The sequence below is a fragment of the Manis javanica genome, chromosome 10 (assembly GCF_040802235.1).
Source record: "Manis javanica isolate MJ-LG chromosome 10, MJ_LKY, whole genome shotgun sequence".
Lineage (NCBI taxonomy): Eukaryota > Metazoa > Chordata > Mammalia > Pholidota > Manidae > Manis > Manis javanica.
This window is the reverse complement of record NC_133165.1, coordinates 100047157-100067037: the sequence shown is the minus strand read 5'-3', so window position 1 is coordinate 100067037 and position 19881 is coordinate 100047157. Positions and strand designations below refer to the sequence as shown.

The 19881-nt window shown below is 40.9% G+C and overlaps 1 protein-coding gene across 3 annotated transcripts in view; it reads right to left on the bottom strand.

Moving 5' to 3' along the window:
• Window positions 1-19881, bottom strand: part of ANO4 (anoctamin 4) — a 388856-nt gene that overhangs the window by 326654 nt on the left and 42321 nt on the right. The gene's annotated exons all lie outside the window — the stretch shown is intronic.

The following is a 19881-nucleotide window of genomic DNA, read 5'->3' as shown; positions in this document are numbered from 1 at the left end:
CAAAGCCCAGGGTCATTTCTGGCACTGAATCCCTGGGGTGATTTTGAATCAAACCATTAACTTCTGTGAGCTCTGGTGTGGGTCTGAGTCTCTGCAGAGGCTCTCAGCAGTCAGTTCTGACTCAGCTCCAGCAACCCCTATACTCACTGTCCATAAAGGACAGGGATGTCTGAGCGTCCAGGACACAGGGACATGCCCTTCAGAGCCAGACTGCCTGACCTCAGAGCTTGCATCGACGCATTCCTGGCTGTGGATCCTTGCCAGCTTACTTTACCTCTCAGGGCCTCCACTTCCGCTCCTGTGTAAGGGGAATATCAGTACTGCTGCCTCACAAGGTTTAAGAGGATTAAGAGAACCAATGCATGAATGAGTAACACCTGGCATAGAGTAAGCACTCATTAAGTTTAACTACTATAGTCACTTAACCTTTCCGCTCCTTTTCTCAGTGTTGGCTATATCCATTGATTGGTAAGAAAAGTCCATGGTTACAGGTTAGTACAAATGACAAATTGTAAAAAATCACTGGTGTCTAAACACACACCGCTTTCAGGAAGGAAGCCACTCAATTATTATTTTTTTTTTCTTAACAGGAGAAAAGCTCCTATCTCCAAAATGTCAGAAAAAATGGCGGTCAGAAAAAATGGCGATCAGAAAAAATCTATACTACTTGTTAGTAGCTTCATCCCAGGAGTAGCCACGAAAAACATGTGAGTATCATGTTCATTTTTTCTCACTCTTTCATCACATTCCAGGCACTAAGATGCTTATATGTATTATCTCACTGAATACTTAAAACCCTAGAGCAGGGGTCATTATTGTTTCCATTTTTCTGGTGAGGTTCCTGAGATTCTGAGAGAGCAAACATCTTCCCCAGGGAAGATAATTACATAATTATGCAGCACTGGATCTGGGAACTGAGCCTAGATCTGTTTGATGGCAAACCCTGAGCCCCCAGACTCTGGATCCTACTGCCATGGAGCATTTACACCTGCTTGGATAAAATATACAAAGGAAATTACAATAAAAGATATAAAGGAAATTACACATGCACATCGATCAGCCTTCTCTTAGATGAGAGGGTTTCAGTTTGAGTCCATGATCTCCTTCTGCTCTCAAACTCACCCATTGCCACAAATCATTTTTAAAGAATACTTTTCCAAAGAGCTACGTTTCTAGCCATTACTCCTTTAGGGAAGGAAAGATTATTCTCTGTATGTTTGAAAGACTGTTATTTTAATGTGCTCAGTTTTTCACTCAGCCCAAAACAAGCATTCCTTAAACACAAATTTGAAAAGCCCGGTGTTTTGGCATACAATTATTTTTTTACTGGAGGGGGAGAGGAGGGTGACATCAGGTTCTGAATTGTATATCTTGTTCTCAGATTACAATTTACTCTTTGCCTCAAAGAAGCACAACAAAACGTATCCGCTTCTTGGCCATTCTGCCCCCTCCAGCATTAGAGACCTTTAGACTGAAATACGGCTTGGAAGAGAGCCTACGCTGGACTTCTTTAAAATGAACTTTATACAACCATTTGTCTTCAACTGTGTTTCCCCTATAGGCGGTTAAATTATTCCCTACTTTCTTTTTCATTTATGAGCTTATCCAAAGAAAACTAAATTAGTTTTGCTCTAGGGAAACTGCCGGTTGTAGGAAAGTATTAAAGCCAAAACTTTCTGTGTTCAAGTCGAAAGCCCTTAAGCTGTGACCATCTCACTTTGGTTTGTCTTTGACTAAAGCATCATCTCCTGTGCAGGGGCGGTGTGCACGTGCACCTCTTGAAAGGTCAGACGTGCGCTTCTGGGAGGATACCATGCGCATGTGCACTTCCGAAAAGCCAGAAACGTGTTTGTGGGGGGACGCAGGACCCACATGCACTCCCGAAAGGTCAGTTACAGAATGTGTACCCTAGCTCTGTTCCCCACTAAGTCTGTTCATCAGTTTGAATGTTTAACCTCTATTCACTAAGGAATAAGTTAATCAAAAGACTCAATTTGTTTTCAGGTGTTACTTTCTCCAGGGATGTAATCTCAAGATGTTGATCTCTTTTTCTATTCAATTAGTTACACCCTGTGACCTAAAAAATTACTGGGTTGCTCCAGTCTTTTTGCTATACAATGTTGTTGATGCAGTTCAGCACACCCTTAAGGAGGTCAAGATTTAGAGATAATTTGCTTTGGGCTTAGTTTCTGGCTACTCTTAAGATTTCATTAAAGTAGATTTTAGAGTTTAATATTATTGAATGTTATAGTTATTTAATTTCCTCCTCTATAAAAAAAGATTTGCTAGACTAGTATTATTTAGATATGAAACCACACAGGATATAAAGAATGTTGTTTTTCTAAGTTAGACTCTAGAACAGGAGTTGGAGAACCTTCTACAAAGGTCCAGAGAGTAAATAGTTACAGCTTTGCAGGCCATACAGTCTCTGTGGCAACTACTCAACTATCCTGTTGCAACGTAAAAGCAGCCATACACAATGTGGAAACAAATAAACATCATTGTTCCAATAAAACTTTATTGACAAAACCAGGCAGTGGGCTGCATGTGGCCACAGGCCATAGTTTGCTAGCCCTCTCTCTAGATCATACCAAGAGGCTGAATTGCTAATGGTGGCTGTTCTGTCTGGCATCATAATAGATGTTATTTAACAATTGAGTTAGTTAGGTACAATTCAATCATTCATTGTAATGTACATGTATTATGCACTTGTCTGCTTATTTGTGTTATATTTCATAAGAAAGTTATTTTTTTAAGTAATTGGTCAAGGGACCCACAGAGAACTGATGAAGATATGGAATATATACATGTATATACACACACAGTAAAATATTGTTTAGCCATGAGAAAGAAAACAACAGGAATGGATCCTGAGGGCATTATACTGAGTGAAATAAGCCAGACAAAGAAAGACAAACACTGTATAATGTCACTTATATGTGCAATCCAAAAAAAAAGTCAAAGTCACAAATACAGTAGAAAAGTGGTTACTGGTGGATGGGAGAAATAGGTAGAGGTTAGTAAAAGGGTACAAACTTTCAAAAATAAGTAAATAGATATGCCAATGCAATGACCATGTTCAACTCATATAATTCTGGGCTCTGAGAACATGAACATCTAAAATACTGTCAGTCCCTTAGGGAGCTTACAGGCTTAAGGAAGAAATAAGACAGGACACAATTATAAAAGCAGAAAAAAATAGAAAGTTATTATGACTTAAAGAATAAGAAGGACAATAACCCAATTTAAAAATGGGACACACACTTGAACAGGTAAGAACTCCACAGACATATGAACAGATGCTCAACCTCATTAGTAACCAGATAAATACAAAGCAAAGCCAAAAGAAGATACTGTTTCACACCCACCAGACTGGCAAAATGTAAGAGACTATTTCAGGTATTAGCAAGGATATAGAACAACTAGCACATGTGGCTGCTGTGGTGAATTACCTAAGTTTTTACATGGGAAATCCCTAGAATCCTGCCAGGCTCATGGGACACTGTAAGCAAGTTTGCCATCATTGGTCATCATAACCACAATGGTCTGAAGTCATTCTTATATGTTGATGGTGGAAGTGTACACTGATACAACCCATTTGGAAAACAATGTGGCCTTTAAATACAGCTGAGCAGGTTCAAAACCAATGGCCCAACAACTCCACTCCTGGGTATAACCCTAGAGAAACTCTTGCACCTCAGGACATACATAAGATGATTCATAGCAAAACTGTTCTTAAAAGCCCCAAACTAGAATCATGCAAGTATCCATAAATGGTATAACAAATACACTGGGTATACACTGGGATATGATACAGTACTAGAAATGCACTATCCCTACCCACAGCACAGATGAATCTCATCCAATTTATCTTAACATGAAGAAGCCTCACTGTATGATGTGTACATAAAATTGAAAAACAAAACTATGTACTTTTTAAAGGATATGACTGTATAGTAAAGTTATAAGATAATTAGGAGGGTGGTTACCTCGTAACGTGGGGGAGAGGAGGGAACAGGACTGGGGAGAGGCCACAGGAGCTTTCACAGGCAGTGCTTACGTTCTTTTGTTTAAATTGGAAGGTGTTTGAGGTTCTGTCATCCTTCATCTTACATATACTTTAAAATATTTTACATCTACTCATTAATTAGTAAAAATCTGTTTTTAAAAATAATTAAAGACAAAGGAGAGGTTTGTTCTGACCAGGAGAAACTGGAAAGGTTGGTCACCACGACCAACAGGAACTCAGTCTCACTGGCTGGCAGCAGTTTCCTGAAGCACTGCCTGGGACTCCGCAGCTGTGTCAGGCTCCAGGGGGGAAACAGTCTACAATTAGCAGAGTCTGCCCTGGTCACAGCTCTTGGAAGTGTCCATACTCCCTGAGGCCTTGGCTTTCCTGGCCCACAGTCATTCCATTATGCCACACAGTCTCCCTGTGAATCAAATGCCATCCACATCGGGTGCTGAAAGAGGTGTGGAGACTGGGGATGGGGGCAGGGGGTGAGGAAATACAGCATGCCAGGCAGAAGGGCAAGAATAGTATGAGCATTTAAAGAAAACCACAGAGCATTTTGGTTCCCAGCCACCATCTCCTAGTTCTAATTGAACCCATTCCTTTTCAATAGAGTCAGTGGTATGGGGTGGATTAGGGGGTAAGCCCTATTTTTAAGTCCCTTAGATTTGGCTCTAAAATGTATATTTTTAAAGATAACATATGCAATAATATAAGAATTCTCAGCAACTTAAACCAACATGTTAAGTTTGAATTCAGAACAACCATCAATACCATGAACCCTCCCTCCCACTGTGTTCTGAGTGCCAGGCACTATGCTCTCCTGAAGAGATATCAAACAGTCCCTGCCCCCAAGGATCTTAGGATCAAACTAGGAACAGATCAGTACATGCAAAACATAAACCCACACCCCAAGACAGTGCCTCCTACATCTAATCTCTAGATCTATAGCGTCTTTGTATATCATCTACACCATCACTCCTGCCAGAGAGCAGGGTCAAATAGGAGCCAGCAGATCACAGCCACAAGTCCTCCTTCTCATCTCCTTCAATGTAAGAGTAGATCATAAGTCCTGACTTACACCTAAAAAAAGAATACAGGGCAACTAGCAGAAAGCACTGTTTTTACTCAGACTCTGTCTTGGTTTTCATTATCTTTTTCAAATGAACAGGTTTTAGTTATTCTGCCCTGTGGGTGATTATAAGATATAATATGGCTATATTAAGATAGAAACATAAAATGAAAACTCATGTAATGGGAGGAAGAAGAATCTGAAATCCTAAGCCAGTAATATCCAAACTTCATGGTGTACCTAAAAATAACCAATATCTAAAATGCAAGAATTCTACATCAGTAGATCCAGGGTGAGGTCCAGACTGCATATAAACAGTATTTCAAGTGATTCTAATGTCAGTAGTCTATGGAAAGCCTCTTAAACAGCACTGACTTTGGCTAAAATAGTCACTACAAAGTTGAGCTTTGAGTTTCCTAGCAGCCAAGGCAAAAAGGGGTAACATAGCATATTACATACATCCTTATTTTATATAGAGAGACAAATATTTTGTAAATTCTAAAAGTAATAAACATGTTTTTATTACTATCTACACAGTATCTACAGATTGCAAGAAATTCAGCTTATCTTCTGAAAGTTTAGATAAATTTGGCTGAGAAAAATCATGTGGAAATACATCCTATAGTACTTAATAAAATGCTAAGTCCATTTTACTTCTGTAAATATGTGTTAAGCCAATATCCTATCACCAACTATTCTAATTCTGCCTCTGCCTCCTAATATTCCACAAGAGATGACTTTCATTACCATAGAGCTATGGAGTGAGACACAAAGAGGTCATATTAGACATGGGAATGAAAGTATCATTCTAGAATGCATCTGTAGTTGTATTCAAAGAACTGACAAAGAGTTCCTAGGAGTAATCTAGGAAATCCACATGACCTGCCCTTTTATGGTAGTAATTCTTTATATCTGTATATCCTTTACAGTTAATATCAAGACTTCTCATATTCATTTAAGCACAACAATCTTGGGTGCAAATTTCTAACAGCCTCACATCATGCATCGGGAACTAGACTCACAGATGCTGAGGGAATTGTCCTTGAACAGCCGCTGGTAAGGGCAGAGGCAAGAGTGAAATCCAGGGTGTCCTCTTTCATCCCAGTGGGGTGACCACATTATAAACTCTCATTGTTAGATCATAACACTGAAGTAACAATTATATTTTTATTACTTTCATGAATATCCTATTCATCTTTCTGCATTACTTATTAAGAGGTCAGATCAATTGCAGGATCCAGCTAGATATCTAGCATCTTTCCTTTGTATGAACACTACAAACACATACCTTTCAGGATATCCTTGAGTCCTTGTTAAGGAAATTATGATTAATCAGGAAGCATCATTATGTAATTAAATGGATATCACACAAGAAAATTGATTTCAGAAGACTTCCTGTGAGAAAGCAAGGATGTTTTGTAGGTTTAAATGTGACTGTGTGAAGAGAGTTTATCTTTGTATTTAGGTTATTTCATGGTTTCAACAGAGAGACTATTTGTCACCTTGTAAATAGCTACCTAAACAGATGGCTTCACACCCATTAGATGCTATCACAGGCACAGAGATTCATATCGTGACATTTTTTATATCTGTTAATTACTGAGATTTAAGGGAGTCAAAGTCTCCTTGAAATTTTTTAAAAACAGAATTGTGCTAACAAAAATTATGCAACTCCCACTCTCCCTCAAACATCTGAGTATGATGTGAACTCATTATGGAGAAACCTGAAAATTTGGGGAAACTGTAGCATTTTAAACTACAGAAAAATAACATATCTCCTATCATTCAAAAATACTAGTAAAAGCATTAGCATAAAAGTATGGAATTTACAACTCAAAGCTCTAACAAGCCAAATAAAGCAATTCAATTCCATAATTGCATTAAGGACCTCTGATAAACAGGCCCTGTGCCAAAAATACACTGCAAATACAGAAATAAGACTAAGTTCCTGACCTGGAGGCATTCAGAGACCCAAGAGAGAGCTGGATATGTAAAAAACATAAATTAAAATGCAACATGACAACAGCAGGAGTAAATGTTAAAGGGACAAGGTCAGAGTCATAACCTTTTCCATGGGTCTCAAAGAATTTATAAGCTTCATCGCTTCCATGCCACCCACCATGACTAAGAAACACGTGTATTACACAGCAATGGGGGTTTGTCTATGGTCCCTCCAGGATTTGATTTTGAGCTTGTTTCCTGTTGCAGCAGAGAAAGCAAACACTCTTAGGTGAGCCCTGTGCTGAGACCCCCATCGCCCCTCCCTACAATTCCACAGGCTCTCAAGTGGCATGTGAACAGCAGAGCTTGAATATCATTTCCTACTGGTGTTTTGTCATACAATGGCATTACGTCAATTATACGCACACTTCCAACATAAAAATGGCAGGCAAAGGCAGCTTAATGCATCCTAAGCAGTTTTAGCCATAACAGAAGTAAAAAGGCATCGTCAGGCAGGAACTTAGATTTGTCTAAGATTCTCTGGCAAATCCGTTGTGGAGCTGGAACTTAATAACTTGAAACCCAATTCAAAATAGAGATATTCTGACTGCACATGTCTACAGAAAAAAGTTTATTTTGCTCTTTACCCCAGGCTGTCAAAATGTTTCTTTCCTCCCAGTTTTAAGAAACCAAGGTTTTGCCAAATTTTCATTCCTTCCCAGTATCTTTAAGTAAATAAAGCAATTTGACACTTTTACTCACTTTAACTGATGCCCTTCAGGTAGGGTTTGCAAGAAGAAAGTGTTCTAATAGCTATAATGACAGCATAATCAAGGAAGCAGTACCGCTAACTCGCCTATAATCAGCAACGGCTGCTGGGCTCACCTCTGATCATCCTCAAAGGTGTGACCAATAGCAGGCCTTCACTTTACACATAATCAGCACTATTCCTTCCAGAACACACATTTGATTGAATGATGCCCTGAGGTAGCATAGCAATAAAAATGATCACCTGAAATTAGCTCAGTCCTCCGTGGGCCATCTGTGGGTGTCAGGAGGTTTTCCACAGTTTAGAAGTAGCCTGCAGCTCAATGCATTCAGTCTCCTCAGAGGCCTCTCTCCACCAAACACGGCCCCAGTCCTTGCTGCTTCTCCTTAGGGTGCATACCAAGAGGTCCTCAATTTAGGAAAGCAGTGATTACTAGGCCTTTTGTTTAGAACCCAGAAAACAAGCTCGTGTGACTAAGCAGTATGTATTCCCCTTATATTGTCAGGAGGTAACACCGAACCTGGCCCATGCTCAAAAAATGTTGGGTTGGCTGATGGATGAGGGAAAGAAATGGGATTATAAATCATGGTGGAATTCAGGCTAAAGCCCACGTGGCTAAAATAAAGCACCCAGACCTCCGTGAACTGTGGGCGGAGCACGCTGGCCATGGCAGCTACCCCTGTAGCAGGACTGGAGGGGTGCAGGGGCTTGAGCAAGAGCCGCCCACTTGGAAGCTGCGCATTTGGGAACTGGTGGCCCAGTAGAGGAGAGGAACAGTGCGGAATTACCAGGCAGCAGGAAGTGGATCCTTGCCTCAGATACAAATGCTCTCAGGGGCACTTAGTCCTTGGAGTGAAACAACCACATTAGTTTGACTTTTTCCTTAGTGGAAATATGCCTTTTTACTTCTGTTATGGCTAAACTGCTTTTAAACTGTAGAAGCTGGACTTACAGTATAGCAAGTATAGAAGTCCAAGTATGGTAAGTCATCAAGAACCTGAGCGGAGGACAGGAGCTGAGGAAGGCGAACCGGGTTGAGGACTCACTTCTCACCTCTCAGGCATTGGCCCACGGTGATATGTGCAGGTCCGCATTCTTGACCACACACTGATGTGGGAATAACAAAAAACAACTTCAAAGTGATGGGAAAGTATTCCCCTAACTTCATGGAGACTGGAGAGGAAAGGACCTTAGATAAGGCTCCATGGCGTGAAAGCATTTGTATCTGTATATTTTTAAGAGAGTCATAGACTTTTAAAACACTAGACACCTTAGAGACTGACTCAATACTCCTCACATTAGAGATGAAGGAAGACCAGAGAGGTTGTAAAGCTCATTCAGAGTCACACAGCCAATTCAAAGCCAGGGCTCCCAACTAGCACCTCCTCATCAGCCTATGTAGACAGAGATGCGCTGCAACTTGCAAAGTGACATGATGTGGTTAAATAGGTATTTGTGTTAGGCTTTGGGGCAATTACTTCCCATCTCTGCTCTGTTTTCATGGCTGTAAAACCAGGAAAATGTCTCCAAATGTGGATGGCTACTGTCAATGACAGTGCTCCGAAAACACGTGACAGAGCCTGGTACACTGTAGGTGCTCAATATCCCCTAAACATCACCCCAAAACATCATCCTAAAGAAGCTCTGCATTCCCTTGGGATCAAGATTTTGTGTCTCATAGGGATAGAGGCCATGAAGTAACTCTGAAAGAAATACAACAAGCAGTTACCTTTGTGGGGAAACAGAGGTACACAGGGCTTCCAATGTATTAGTAATATTTGATGTCTTCAGGTAAGTGGTGGGTATGTACTTTCATAATGTTTTTATGCTTTTTCACATGTCTGAAATATTTCATACCAAAATGTTAAATAAAAAAGATAAAAATCCTTGAGAAAATGGCACACAGAACCACAAAGTCTTTTTATGGGAGTCAAAAAAGAAAGGAAAATTTTGGGAGGTGGGAGGCTGTCACAGGGGACAAGCCCAGGACAGTAGGAGGATACTGGGAGTTCCACAGGGAAACTGGTCTAGAAGGGCACATTATAACCTTGATCTTATCAGTTTACCTGGCCCTCATAAGACATATAGAAAGGAAAGAAAGCATTGTTTATATGTACATCTCCTTTCAAGCTTTAGGTCTGGGGCATAAGTGCCTTTAGTCCAGGGAAGGAGGGCAGCAGCCATGTCGGACAGTCTCATGTCCAGCTCAGCCACAGTGACCACAGACCCTAACAGCTAAGCATTTCCCAGTCCCTTCTGATAGCCCTGAAGCTGTGGCAAAGAGAAGGACTAATATGACCCCATGGAAAAATGAGATTTGTTGTCCAAAGACTTGAGTCTGGGTCATGGTCCAATGTGTCTTTGAGCAAGACACTTACCCTAAGTTCCACATTCTCAAGTAAGTCCACTAATGATACCTAATTGTATTGGATTGAATAGTGCCTCCCAAAATATATGCTTATGTACAACCTCAGAATGTAAGGTTATTTGGAATATGGTCTCCATAGATGTAATTAAGGTAGGGATCTTGAGATGAGGTCATCCTGAATTAGAATGGGCCCTAAATCCAATGTCAGGTGTCCTCATAAGAAATAGAAAAGGGGAAGCGACATACACACAGAGAAGCCCACATGAAGACGGAGGCAGAGATTGGAGTTATGCTCTCCTAAACCAAGGAAATCCAGAAGCCTTTAGAAACTGAAAGAAGAAAGGGAAGATTCTTCTCTAGAGCTTGCAGAGGGACCATAGGCCTGCTGACATCTTGATTTTGAACTTCTGGGCTCCAGAGCTGTAAGACAATAAATTTCTGTTGCTTTATGTCACTAAGTTTGTGCAATCTATTCCAGCAGTCTTAGGAAACTAATACACAGCCTCACAGGGTCAGTGTGAACATCAGATAAGATCATGTATGTGAAAGCACATTGTGAACTATTTAAGAGTGATATAAGTAGTGCCTGTCATTACTGAGTCACAAACTTTAGAGGAATAACATATCTTCTTTGACCAACCAAACTCTAGACCCATCCCTAAGGACACATACCCAGAATACCCAGCAGCTCTGGCCAGAGAGGACAGTTAGGATGTTGGCATCGGGCTTCCTGCCAGCTCCAAACTGCCTCACTCCACTTACACTTTGTGTCTTTCAGGATTCGGTCAGCTGGTGCAAAAAGAAAGTATCCATGTGCTCACAGGCACTGGTCACATGTCAAGCATCATACACTGAGGCCTCCATCTGCACTAACAACTCACACCCAAGTGCAGTTCAGTGTCAGCCTTACACTCATCCTGAAGGAGCCAGGACCAAGGGCAGCTGACTCTGCGGCCAGAGTCGTTCCATGAACAGGGCAATTCTGGGTCAGAGCATTTCAGAGCAGATGGGCTCCAGGCTGAAGAAGGAAGGGCTCACTGCAGGGCCCTCAACTGCCAATCTCTGATCCAAAGAGTCTCATTTAGGACATTCCTGGGTATAATGTGACCATCGTGGTACTTTCAGGTCTCTCCTTTCAAAGGGGATCTTTAAGTGTTGACTTTATTTTCCCTTATATTACAATCCAGAGTCCTTGAGGGAGTGCAGGACATATACTGATCAAAGTAAGTGGACAAGAAGTATAAAAGAACAAAAAGAATATCATAGATGGATGAAGACACACAGGAAAGGAAAAGTTGCAGAACTGTAAAGGAAAGGGGAGATAAGAGAAAGGACGGTCATCCTTGATGAGGTTAATGTAAGTTTAGACTTCACAATATGCTTATATGAAAGTTGGCATTCTTCCCATTTTCTAAGTCAGAACAAAAAATAGGAGACAGGTTGGTAATCTGTGTTCAGAGAACAGACATCTACTTCTCTGGAGTTAATGGAGTGAATAGACTCCAAGGCCTTGAAAGGTTTCTTCCAATTCTGAAACTCACCTTCCTTGAATGAAAGCTTGGGGTGACTCCACCCTCCAAAAGGTCAAGGTTGTTGGCATACAGCATTCAAGGCTTCACAATCAGGACTCCCTTAGTGCTACGCTAGAGAAAGGAAAGTATTTAGCAGCTATTAGGGATGGGACTGAAAAGAGGCAGGCTGAGGCCTGATCATGAAATACTAAAGAGACTGAACTTTATTCTCTAGACAACTGAGAACTACTAAAGTTTTACAAAGGAAGTGACATAATCAGATTTTGCACTTTAGAGAGATTAAGCCAACAGCCATATGAATAATACATTAAATAGACTCCAAGGGTCACCAGTGAGGAAATAATTGTCCAAAAGTGACAAGGTTTGAACCAAGGCCGAGAGAGTAGGGATGAGGAGGAGATGGCCTCGACAAGGCTCACCACCCAGATGTGGGCAGCAGGACAGAGAAAAGCGTCTAGGGCTGATCTATATTTCTGGCTTGGACAACACAGCACATTCACCAAGACAGCAAATACTGAAAGGAGAGAAGAAATTGAGGCAAAAAGATGCTTTTTTGGTTACCTGAGTTGGGGTACCTGTGGGATACCTATGTGGAAATGTCTAGAAAGGAGTCAGAAAACATCAGTTGGGGAGAACTGAGCCTAAAATACAGACCAAGTATGACAGACGGAATAAGGGCAGGGAAAAGGGCAGGCTCTTTGGGTACGTTGATAGTCCAGGGATGTGCAAAGGAGAAGGTCCAGTGAAGAAGACTGGAGAAGTAGAACAGAATCCACGGCTCCAAAGCTTCAAGGAGGGGATCTCCCAAGACTTGGAACACCCCACAGCGAGAGGAGGGAATGTGAGGGTGGTAAAACACCTGGCTTTGGCAATTAAGAGGTCACCAGTGACCTGAGAAGAATATATCCCATGCAGGGGTGGGGAGATGCCAGAAGACAAGTTAAGGAAAGAATGAAGAGTGAAAAAGGAAGAATAAAAGTGCTAGCTGCTCTTGATAGAGCATGGCTGTAAAGAGGAGGGCAGTGGGCAGTAGCTAGAAGGGGCTCTGGACTTAAGAGCTGACTTTGCTTGATTTGTTGGATTTGGGGTTTATTTTTGTTACAGATAGAGAACTGGGTTTTGCCTGTGTTTATAGGATGCAGCACTTGACTGAATATATGTGCTAACTGGAAAGAAGCTCCAGAAGGAGGACAAATGAAAAAAAAAAAAAAAGGCCCTGAAAAGATAAAAGGACAGGATTATATTATAAAGAGCAGCCATGAACCAGAGGAAGGGTCGGGGTAGATGAGTGTATTCCAGGAAATCATAACTACTTACATAATATTTTTCTTTACTGCAAAGGGTTCAGGGACCCTACATTTTTATTTATTGAAATACAGTTGATATACAACCTTATACTGGTTTCAAGTATACAACACAGTGGTTCAACAGTTACCCATATCATTAAATCCTCACCCCCACTAGAGCAGTTATAATCTGTCAACATATGAAGATGTTATAGAATCACTGACTGTATCCTCGATGCTGTGCTACCATCCCCAAAACCAACTTATATTGAGAATTTTTGTGCCCCTTTATCCTCTCACCCTCTGCACCCACTACCCCAACCACTCCACCATGATAACCACCAGTCTCTTCTCAGTGCCTATGAGTCTACTGATGTTTTGTTCATTTTGTTTCATTTCGTTTTTAGATCCCACAAATAAGTGAAATCATATGGCATTTGACCTTCTCCACCTGGCTTATTTCATTTAGCATAATGCCCTCTGGCCATCCCTGTTGTCACAAATGGCAGGATTTATTTTTTATGGCTGAATAATATTCCACTATACATATGTACCATATCTTCTTTATCCATTTATCTATTGGTGGACTGGTTGTTTTCATATCTTAGCTATTATAAATAATGCAACAATGAACATAGGGGTGCATATATCTTTTCAAGTCAGGATTTTGTTTTCTTCAGGTAAATTCCTAGAAGTGGAATTACTGGGTTGTATGGTATTTCTATTTTTAGTTTTTTGAGGAACCTTCATACTGCTTTACATAGTGGCTGCACCAATTTACATTCCCACCAACAATGTAAGAGGGCTCCCATTTCTCAACAATCTCCCCAACACTTTCGGATAGTGGCCAATCTAACTGGTGTGAGGTGATACCTCATTGTGGTTTTGATTTGCATTTCCCTGATGATTAGTGATGTGGAGCATCTTTTCATGTGTCTGTTGGCCATCTGAGTTTCTTCTTTGACAAAAAAATGTCTGTTCAGGACCCCCTCCAAAATAAGCAGATTATTTGGTTTTGGGGTGTTGAAGCATATGAGTTATTTATATATTTTGGATGTTAACCCCTTATCAGATAAATTGTTTACAGATACATTCTCCCATAGTGTAGGTTGCCTTTTTGTTCTGTTGACAGTAGTGTCCTTTGCTGTACAGAAGCTTTTTAGTTTGAAGTAGTCCCACTTGTTCATTTTTTATTTTGCTCCCAGAGCAGATCTCCAGGGCCAGGTGTGTAGAGCCCTGAGTGCTTATCTGCTGCCCACTCGGTTCCTCTCCCTCCCACTTGTGGGCTGGGCTCGGGGAAGGCCCGGATCCCTGATGGATGGTGGCTTGGCCACTTCACCCTCTGTGCGGTCTTTCCTTCACCAGGTGTAAGTGGTGTGCTCTGCAGTCTTCAGACCATTTTCAAGCTGTATTTGCTTCCTTGGAGAGTGTAGGGTGGGGGTTGGGAGGCTAAAAGGTTTCTTTTTTGTCTTCCTACTCCATCTTTTTTTCAACCCCTCCCTACATTTTCTTTTCACATCTAGGACATTTTGCACAATGGCAGGCACATAGGAAGTGCTCAGTAAATGTTGGATGAATTATGTAACTGAATTTATGATTGTGAAAATAGCCATAATTATGTGTTAACCCTATATTAAGTGCTTTAAGTTGATTGTTCAAATCCTTACAAAAATACAATGATATAGGTATTATCATAATCCTTACTTTAACATATTCCAAGCAAATAAATAACACCAAATTGAAAACTCAGATTTTTGGGATCCTATTCTGTGGTTATGCCAAGGGATAAAAGTATTCCTCAATAAGCAGTATAACTGAATTTATATAGCAATTTTTTTCAAGATATAAAACAGATTTTTTAAAAAATCAAATGTTGGATGGGGTGAGAAGACCACCGCCTACTTTCTTGTTCTCCTGCTCCTTGTTAAGTCTTGGGCTTCCTGGTCAATTTGTATTCCACCATTAAATCACATTATAAGATAATTTTTGGTGCACAAATTAAAGTGGCACCTTTAGTGTCATCCCAAATCATCACTAAATAAAATCTACTTTTTCAGTAGGAAGGCTTCAAAGTAAAACAGTATTTTAGAACACATAATATTGAAGTCTTTTAAGATTAAAGGAGGAAAACAACCTAAAACTAAATGAAGAAAATAACTCAAAAACATTTTCTGTTTTTGACAGAACTTTTACTATGTTGAAATTCAAGGCTACCAGTACAAACCTTAAAATTTCTTGAAGAAAACATGGGGAATAGGGTAAGCTCCTGTACAATAATGGCAATGATTTTTTTGGATTTAACACCAAAAGCAAAAGTAACACAAACACACACAAATAAATGGGACCACAAACTAAAAAGTATCTGCTCAGCCAAAGAAAACCATTAACAAAATGACAAGGCAAAGCACAGAATGGGAGATTTTTGCAAATGATATATCTGAGAGGTCACTATGGAAAATAATATAGGGGTTCCTCAAAAAATTAAAAAGAGGACTACCATGTGAACCAGCAGTTCCATTTCTGGGCATTTATCTGAAGAAAATGAATCACTACCTCGAAAAGATATCTGTACCCCCACGATCACTGCAGCATTATTTACAATAGCCAAGACATGGAAACAACCTAAGTGTCTGTCTTGCCAATGGGTTGCAGCCCCAGACAAATTCACTATGGACTCAGTGAGACTGAAAAAATGACAATGGACTATTTGTGGGGGTGAAAGGGTTTATACCCAACTTTATTCCCACAGTAGCAGGTCAAGTGCTAGAATCCCGTCCACCTCAGGGCAAGTCTGCATACAGCAAGCTGGTCTCTGCCTCTGGGCCTCTCTGCCCCCGCAGCCATCTCAGTCTCTGTCCTTGGAGCTGCCACCACTCCAGCCTCTGCTCTCCTGCAGCCCCGCAGCCTAGAGAACTGAATGGAGCTCTTTATAGAAAGTCAATAATAATGTATTGCCTACACGTGTGCAGTGAGCAAGCGGACCACGGTCAGGTGAGAATCCTGGCTATAGGAACATTCACTTTCTCCACAGTGTCCATCAACAGACGAATGGATAAGAAAATGGCGCATATAATATATACAATGGATTATTACTCATCCATGAGAAGGAAAGAAATACTGGCATGTGCAATAACATAGATGGACCTAGAGGGCATTATGCGAAGTGAGGTAAGTCAGACAGAGAAAGACAAATACAGTGCGATCTCACTTATATGCTGAAATTTAAAAAAAAAAAACTCATAGAAACAGAACAGGTAGTGGTTGCCAGAGGCAAGGGTAGGGGAAATGGATAAAATCAGTCAAAAGGTACGAACTTCCAGTTAGAAGATGAGGAAGTCCTAGGGATGTAATGTATGGCATGCTGAGCTATAACTAGCAATACCATGTTCTAGATTTGAACGTTAAGAGTAAATCTGAAAAGTCCTCATCACAAGAAAAAATTTTCTAAGTATGTGAGGTGATGGTTGTTAACTTACCATGATAAGTATTTTGCAATATATATTACATATATCAGATCATTATGTTGTGCACCTTAAACTAATGTTTATATGTCAATCGTATCTCAATAAAACTGGGGGAAAGCCTAGCAATACAAATGGATAATGTAAAACATCCAAAAGTCACTTAAATATAAAACTTTAAAATTTTGTGGTCACATTTTATTGAATAAGGAAAATGTATCTAATATTTGATAAAATAATAATAATAATAGTAATGGTAATAACAATAATGACACATGAAGCAGCCCTGATTGGGGTTAAATGGGGAAAACTACCCTATTTCTCCTAGTATTTTAGCACTCAGACTTTTTTGCAAACTATGCAATTCTAAGACCAAAGGATCCTCAGTAAAAGAGCAAAAGACTTATCCTTTGTCACACTTACCCTAAACAGGGAAAATGGTTAAATATTAAGGTTTCAAAGGACTTCTCTGCATAGGAAAGGGAGGTGAGAGAACACTGGCTGCAATATCAGCAACTTTGAGAGCAGGTAAGAGCAGAGGCTCAAACTGTCAAGGAAACAAAGTGCTGAGTTAAGCAGGTGCTGGTAAACTAGGAAGAAATGTGTTATGGTTAAGTCAATTAATGGTCATTAGATGAAGATAATCAAGGATGACTGTAATCAAAGTATAATGTTACACAGAGATTTAAATTAAGGATTAGGGATACAGCCTTAGTTTACAGACAGAGTCAACACTTAATCAAACCATTTAATTCAATAAATATTGATCAACTGTTATGTATCACAGACTGCGCAAGGCCATCGATCCACATTCAACTCAGATGTTTTCCTTGTCTGCATGGCACTCACCTGTGTTATAGGAATAGAGAGGAAGGAGCAAGGAGAACAGGGATGCCCTCACAGAGGAATGGCATGTGAACCAGATCTTACATTTTATCAAGCAGAAGAGGAGGAAGAACAGACACTGCGAGAGTTAAGCATAAGCAAAGGCAGGAAGATGTCACAGTCCACCAGGTAGGGCTGGCACATAGGGTCTTTGGGAGCAACAAAGCTAACAAGATGGGGCAAGCCAGCCCAGGAGGGTCTTGAACCCCATGCTATGAAGTCTCAACTCAAACTATAGGTCAGACACTACCTACAGTTTGTATTTTGTTTTTTTTTCTTAATTTTACATTTATGTAACTGTCATAAAATACACATAAAATAAAATTTATCATTTACTATTAGAGATGGTTAGTACATTCATAATGTTGCACAATGATACCACCATCCTTTCCCAGAAAGTTTTCTTTACTCCTAAAGGAAACCCTGTACATATTAAGCAAGATCTCCTCATTCTCCCCCTCCCCCAGCCCCTAATCTGCTTTCTGTCTATAGATTTGCTTATTCTGGATAGTCCATAAAAATGGAATCATATAGGGGGGCAGACCCAAGATGGCGGTGTGAGTAGGACAGTGGGAATCTCCTCCCAAAAACATATATATTTTTGAAAATACAACAAATACAACTAATCCTAAAAGAGAGACCAGAAGACAGAGGACAACAGCCAGACTACATCCACACCTGTGAGAACCCAGCACCTGGTGAAAGGAGTAAGATACAAGCCCCGGCCCGGCGGGACCCGAGCGCGCTTCACCCCAGCTCCCGGAGGGAGGAGAGAAGTCGGAGCTGGGAGGGAGAGGGAGCCCAGGACTGCTAATCACCCAGCCCCAGCCATCCGCACCAGAGCGCACACACAGTGCATGTGTGGGGTGCTGGAAACTAAGGAAACAGGGCAGCAAGATCTTTGAGTGGGTCCTGAAGTGAGCGCCCCTGTGACAAAGAAAAGCGAGTGCTTTTTGAAAGTCTTAAAGGGACAGGGACGCCACAGCTGGATGGAAGCATTCTGGGTCACAGTCCAGCAGCTGGAAATTCCAGGGAACTCCGGGCACACTAACCCCCTGGGCAACAGCTCTGAGACCCCTCACGGAGGTAAACAGCCAAACAGCCCCCCGTCCATTAACCCTCCAGTGTCCCACCATAGCAGAGCAGCAGCCTGAGGCTGGCCACGCCCACAGCAAGGAAGCCTCCTCTATACCCACCCCGGGAAGATACCAAGAACCAGTCTACACGCAATTGCCCAACACATGCCACTAGGGGTCGCAGTTGGCCCAGTAAACAGGCCAAGAGCAAGTGGAAAGCCTTAGCTCTCCCAGCTGACAGAAAGCCAATAGCTCACCACTGCACCTATCAACATGAAAAGGCAAAAAAATTTGATCCAGACAAGACTAACCCAGACAGCTTCGACATCTTCTACATCTTCCCCTGAGAAGGAACCTGGGGAGACAGATTTAACCAATATTCCTGAAAAAGAATTCAACACAAAGGTCATAACCATGTTGATGGACTTGCAGAGAAATATGCAAGAACTAAGGAGGGAGAATACAGGAATAAAACAATGTCTGGAAGGACTTCAAAACAGAATGGAAGAGATGCAAGAGACCATTAATGGACTAGAAAACAGAGAACAGGAACGCAGAGAAGCTGATGCAGACAGAGATAAAAGGATCTCCAGGAATGAAAGAATTTTAAGAGAACTGAGTGACCAATTGAAATGGAACAATATCCGCATTATAGAGGTACCAGAAGAAGAAGAGAGGGAAAAAGGGATAGAAATTGTCTTTGAAGAAATAATTGCTGAAAACTTCCCCAAACTTCCCCAAAGGGAAGGAAATGGCCTCGCAGACCACAGAGGTACACAGAACTCCCATGACAAGGGATCCAAGGAGGGCAACACCAAGACACATAATAATTAAAATGGCAAAGATCAAAGACAAGGACAAAGTATTAAAGGCAGCCAGAGAGAAAAAAAAGGTCACCTACAAAGGAAAACCCATCAGGCTATCATCAGACTTCTCAACAGAAACCCTACAGGCCAGAAGAGAATGGCATGATATACTTAACGCAATGAAACAGAAGGGCCTCAAACCAAGACTACTGTATCCAGCACGATTATCATTTAAATATGAAGGAGGGATTAAACAATTCCCAGACAAGCAAAAGTTGAGGGAATTTGCCTCCCACAAACCACCTCTACAGGGCATCCTACAGGGACTGCTCTAGATGGGAGCACTCCTAAAAAGAGCACAGAACAAAACACCCAACATATGAAGAGGGAGGAGGAGGAATAAGAAGGGAGAGAAATAAAGATCATCAGACTGTGTTTATAATAGTTCAATAAGCGAGTTAAGTAAAGAAGCTAACCTTGAACCTTTGTTAACCACAAATCTAAAGCCTGCAATGGCAATAAGTACATATTTTTCAATAATTACCCTAAATGTAAATGGACTGAATGCACCAATCAAAAGACACAGAGTAATAGAATGGATAAAAAAGCAAGACCCATCCATATGCTGCTGACAAGAGACTCAACTCAAACCCAAAGACATGCACAGACTTAA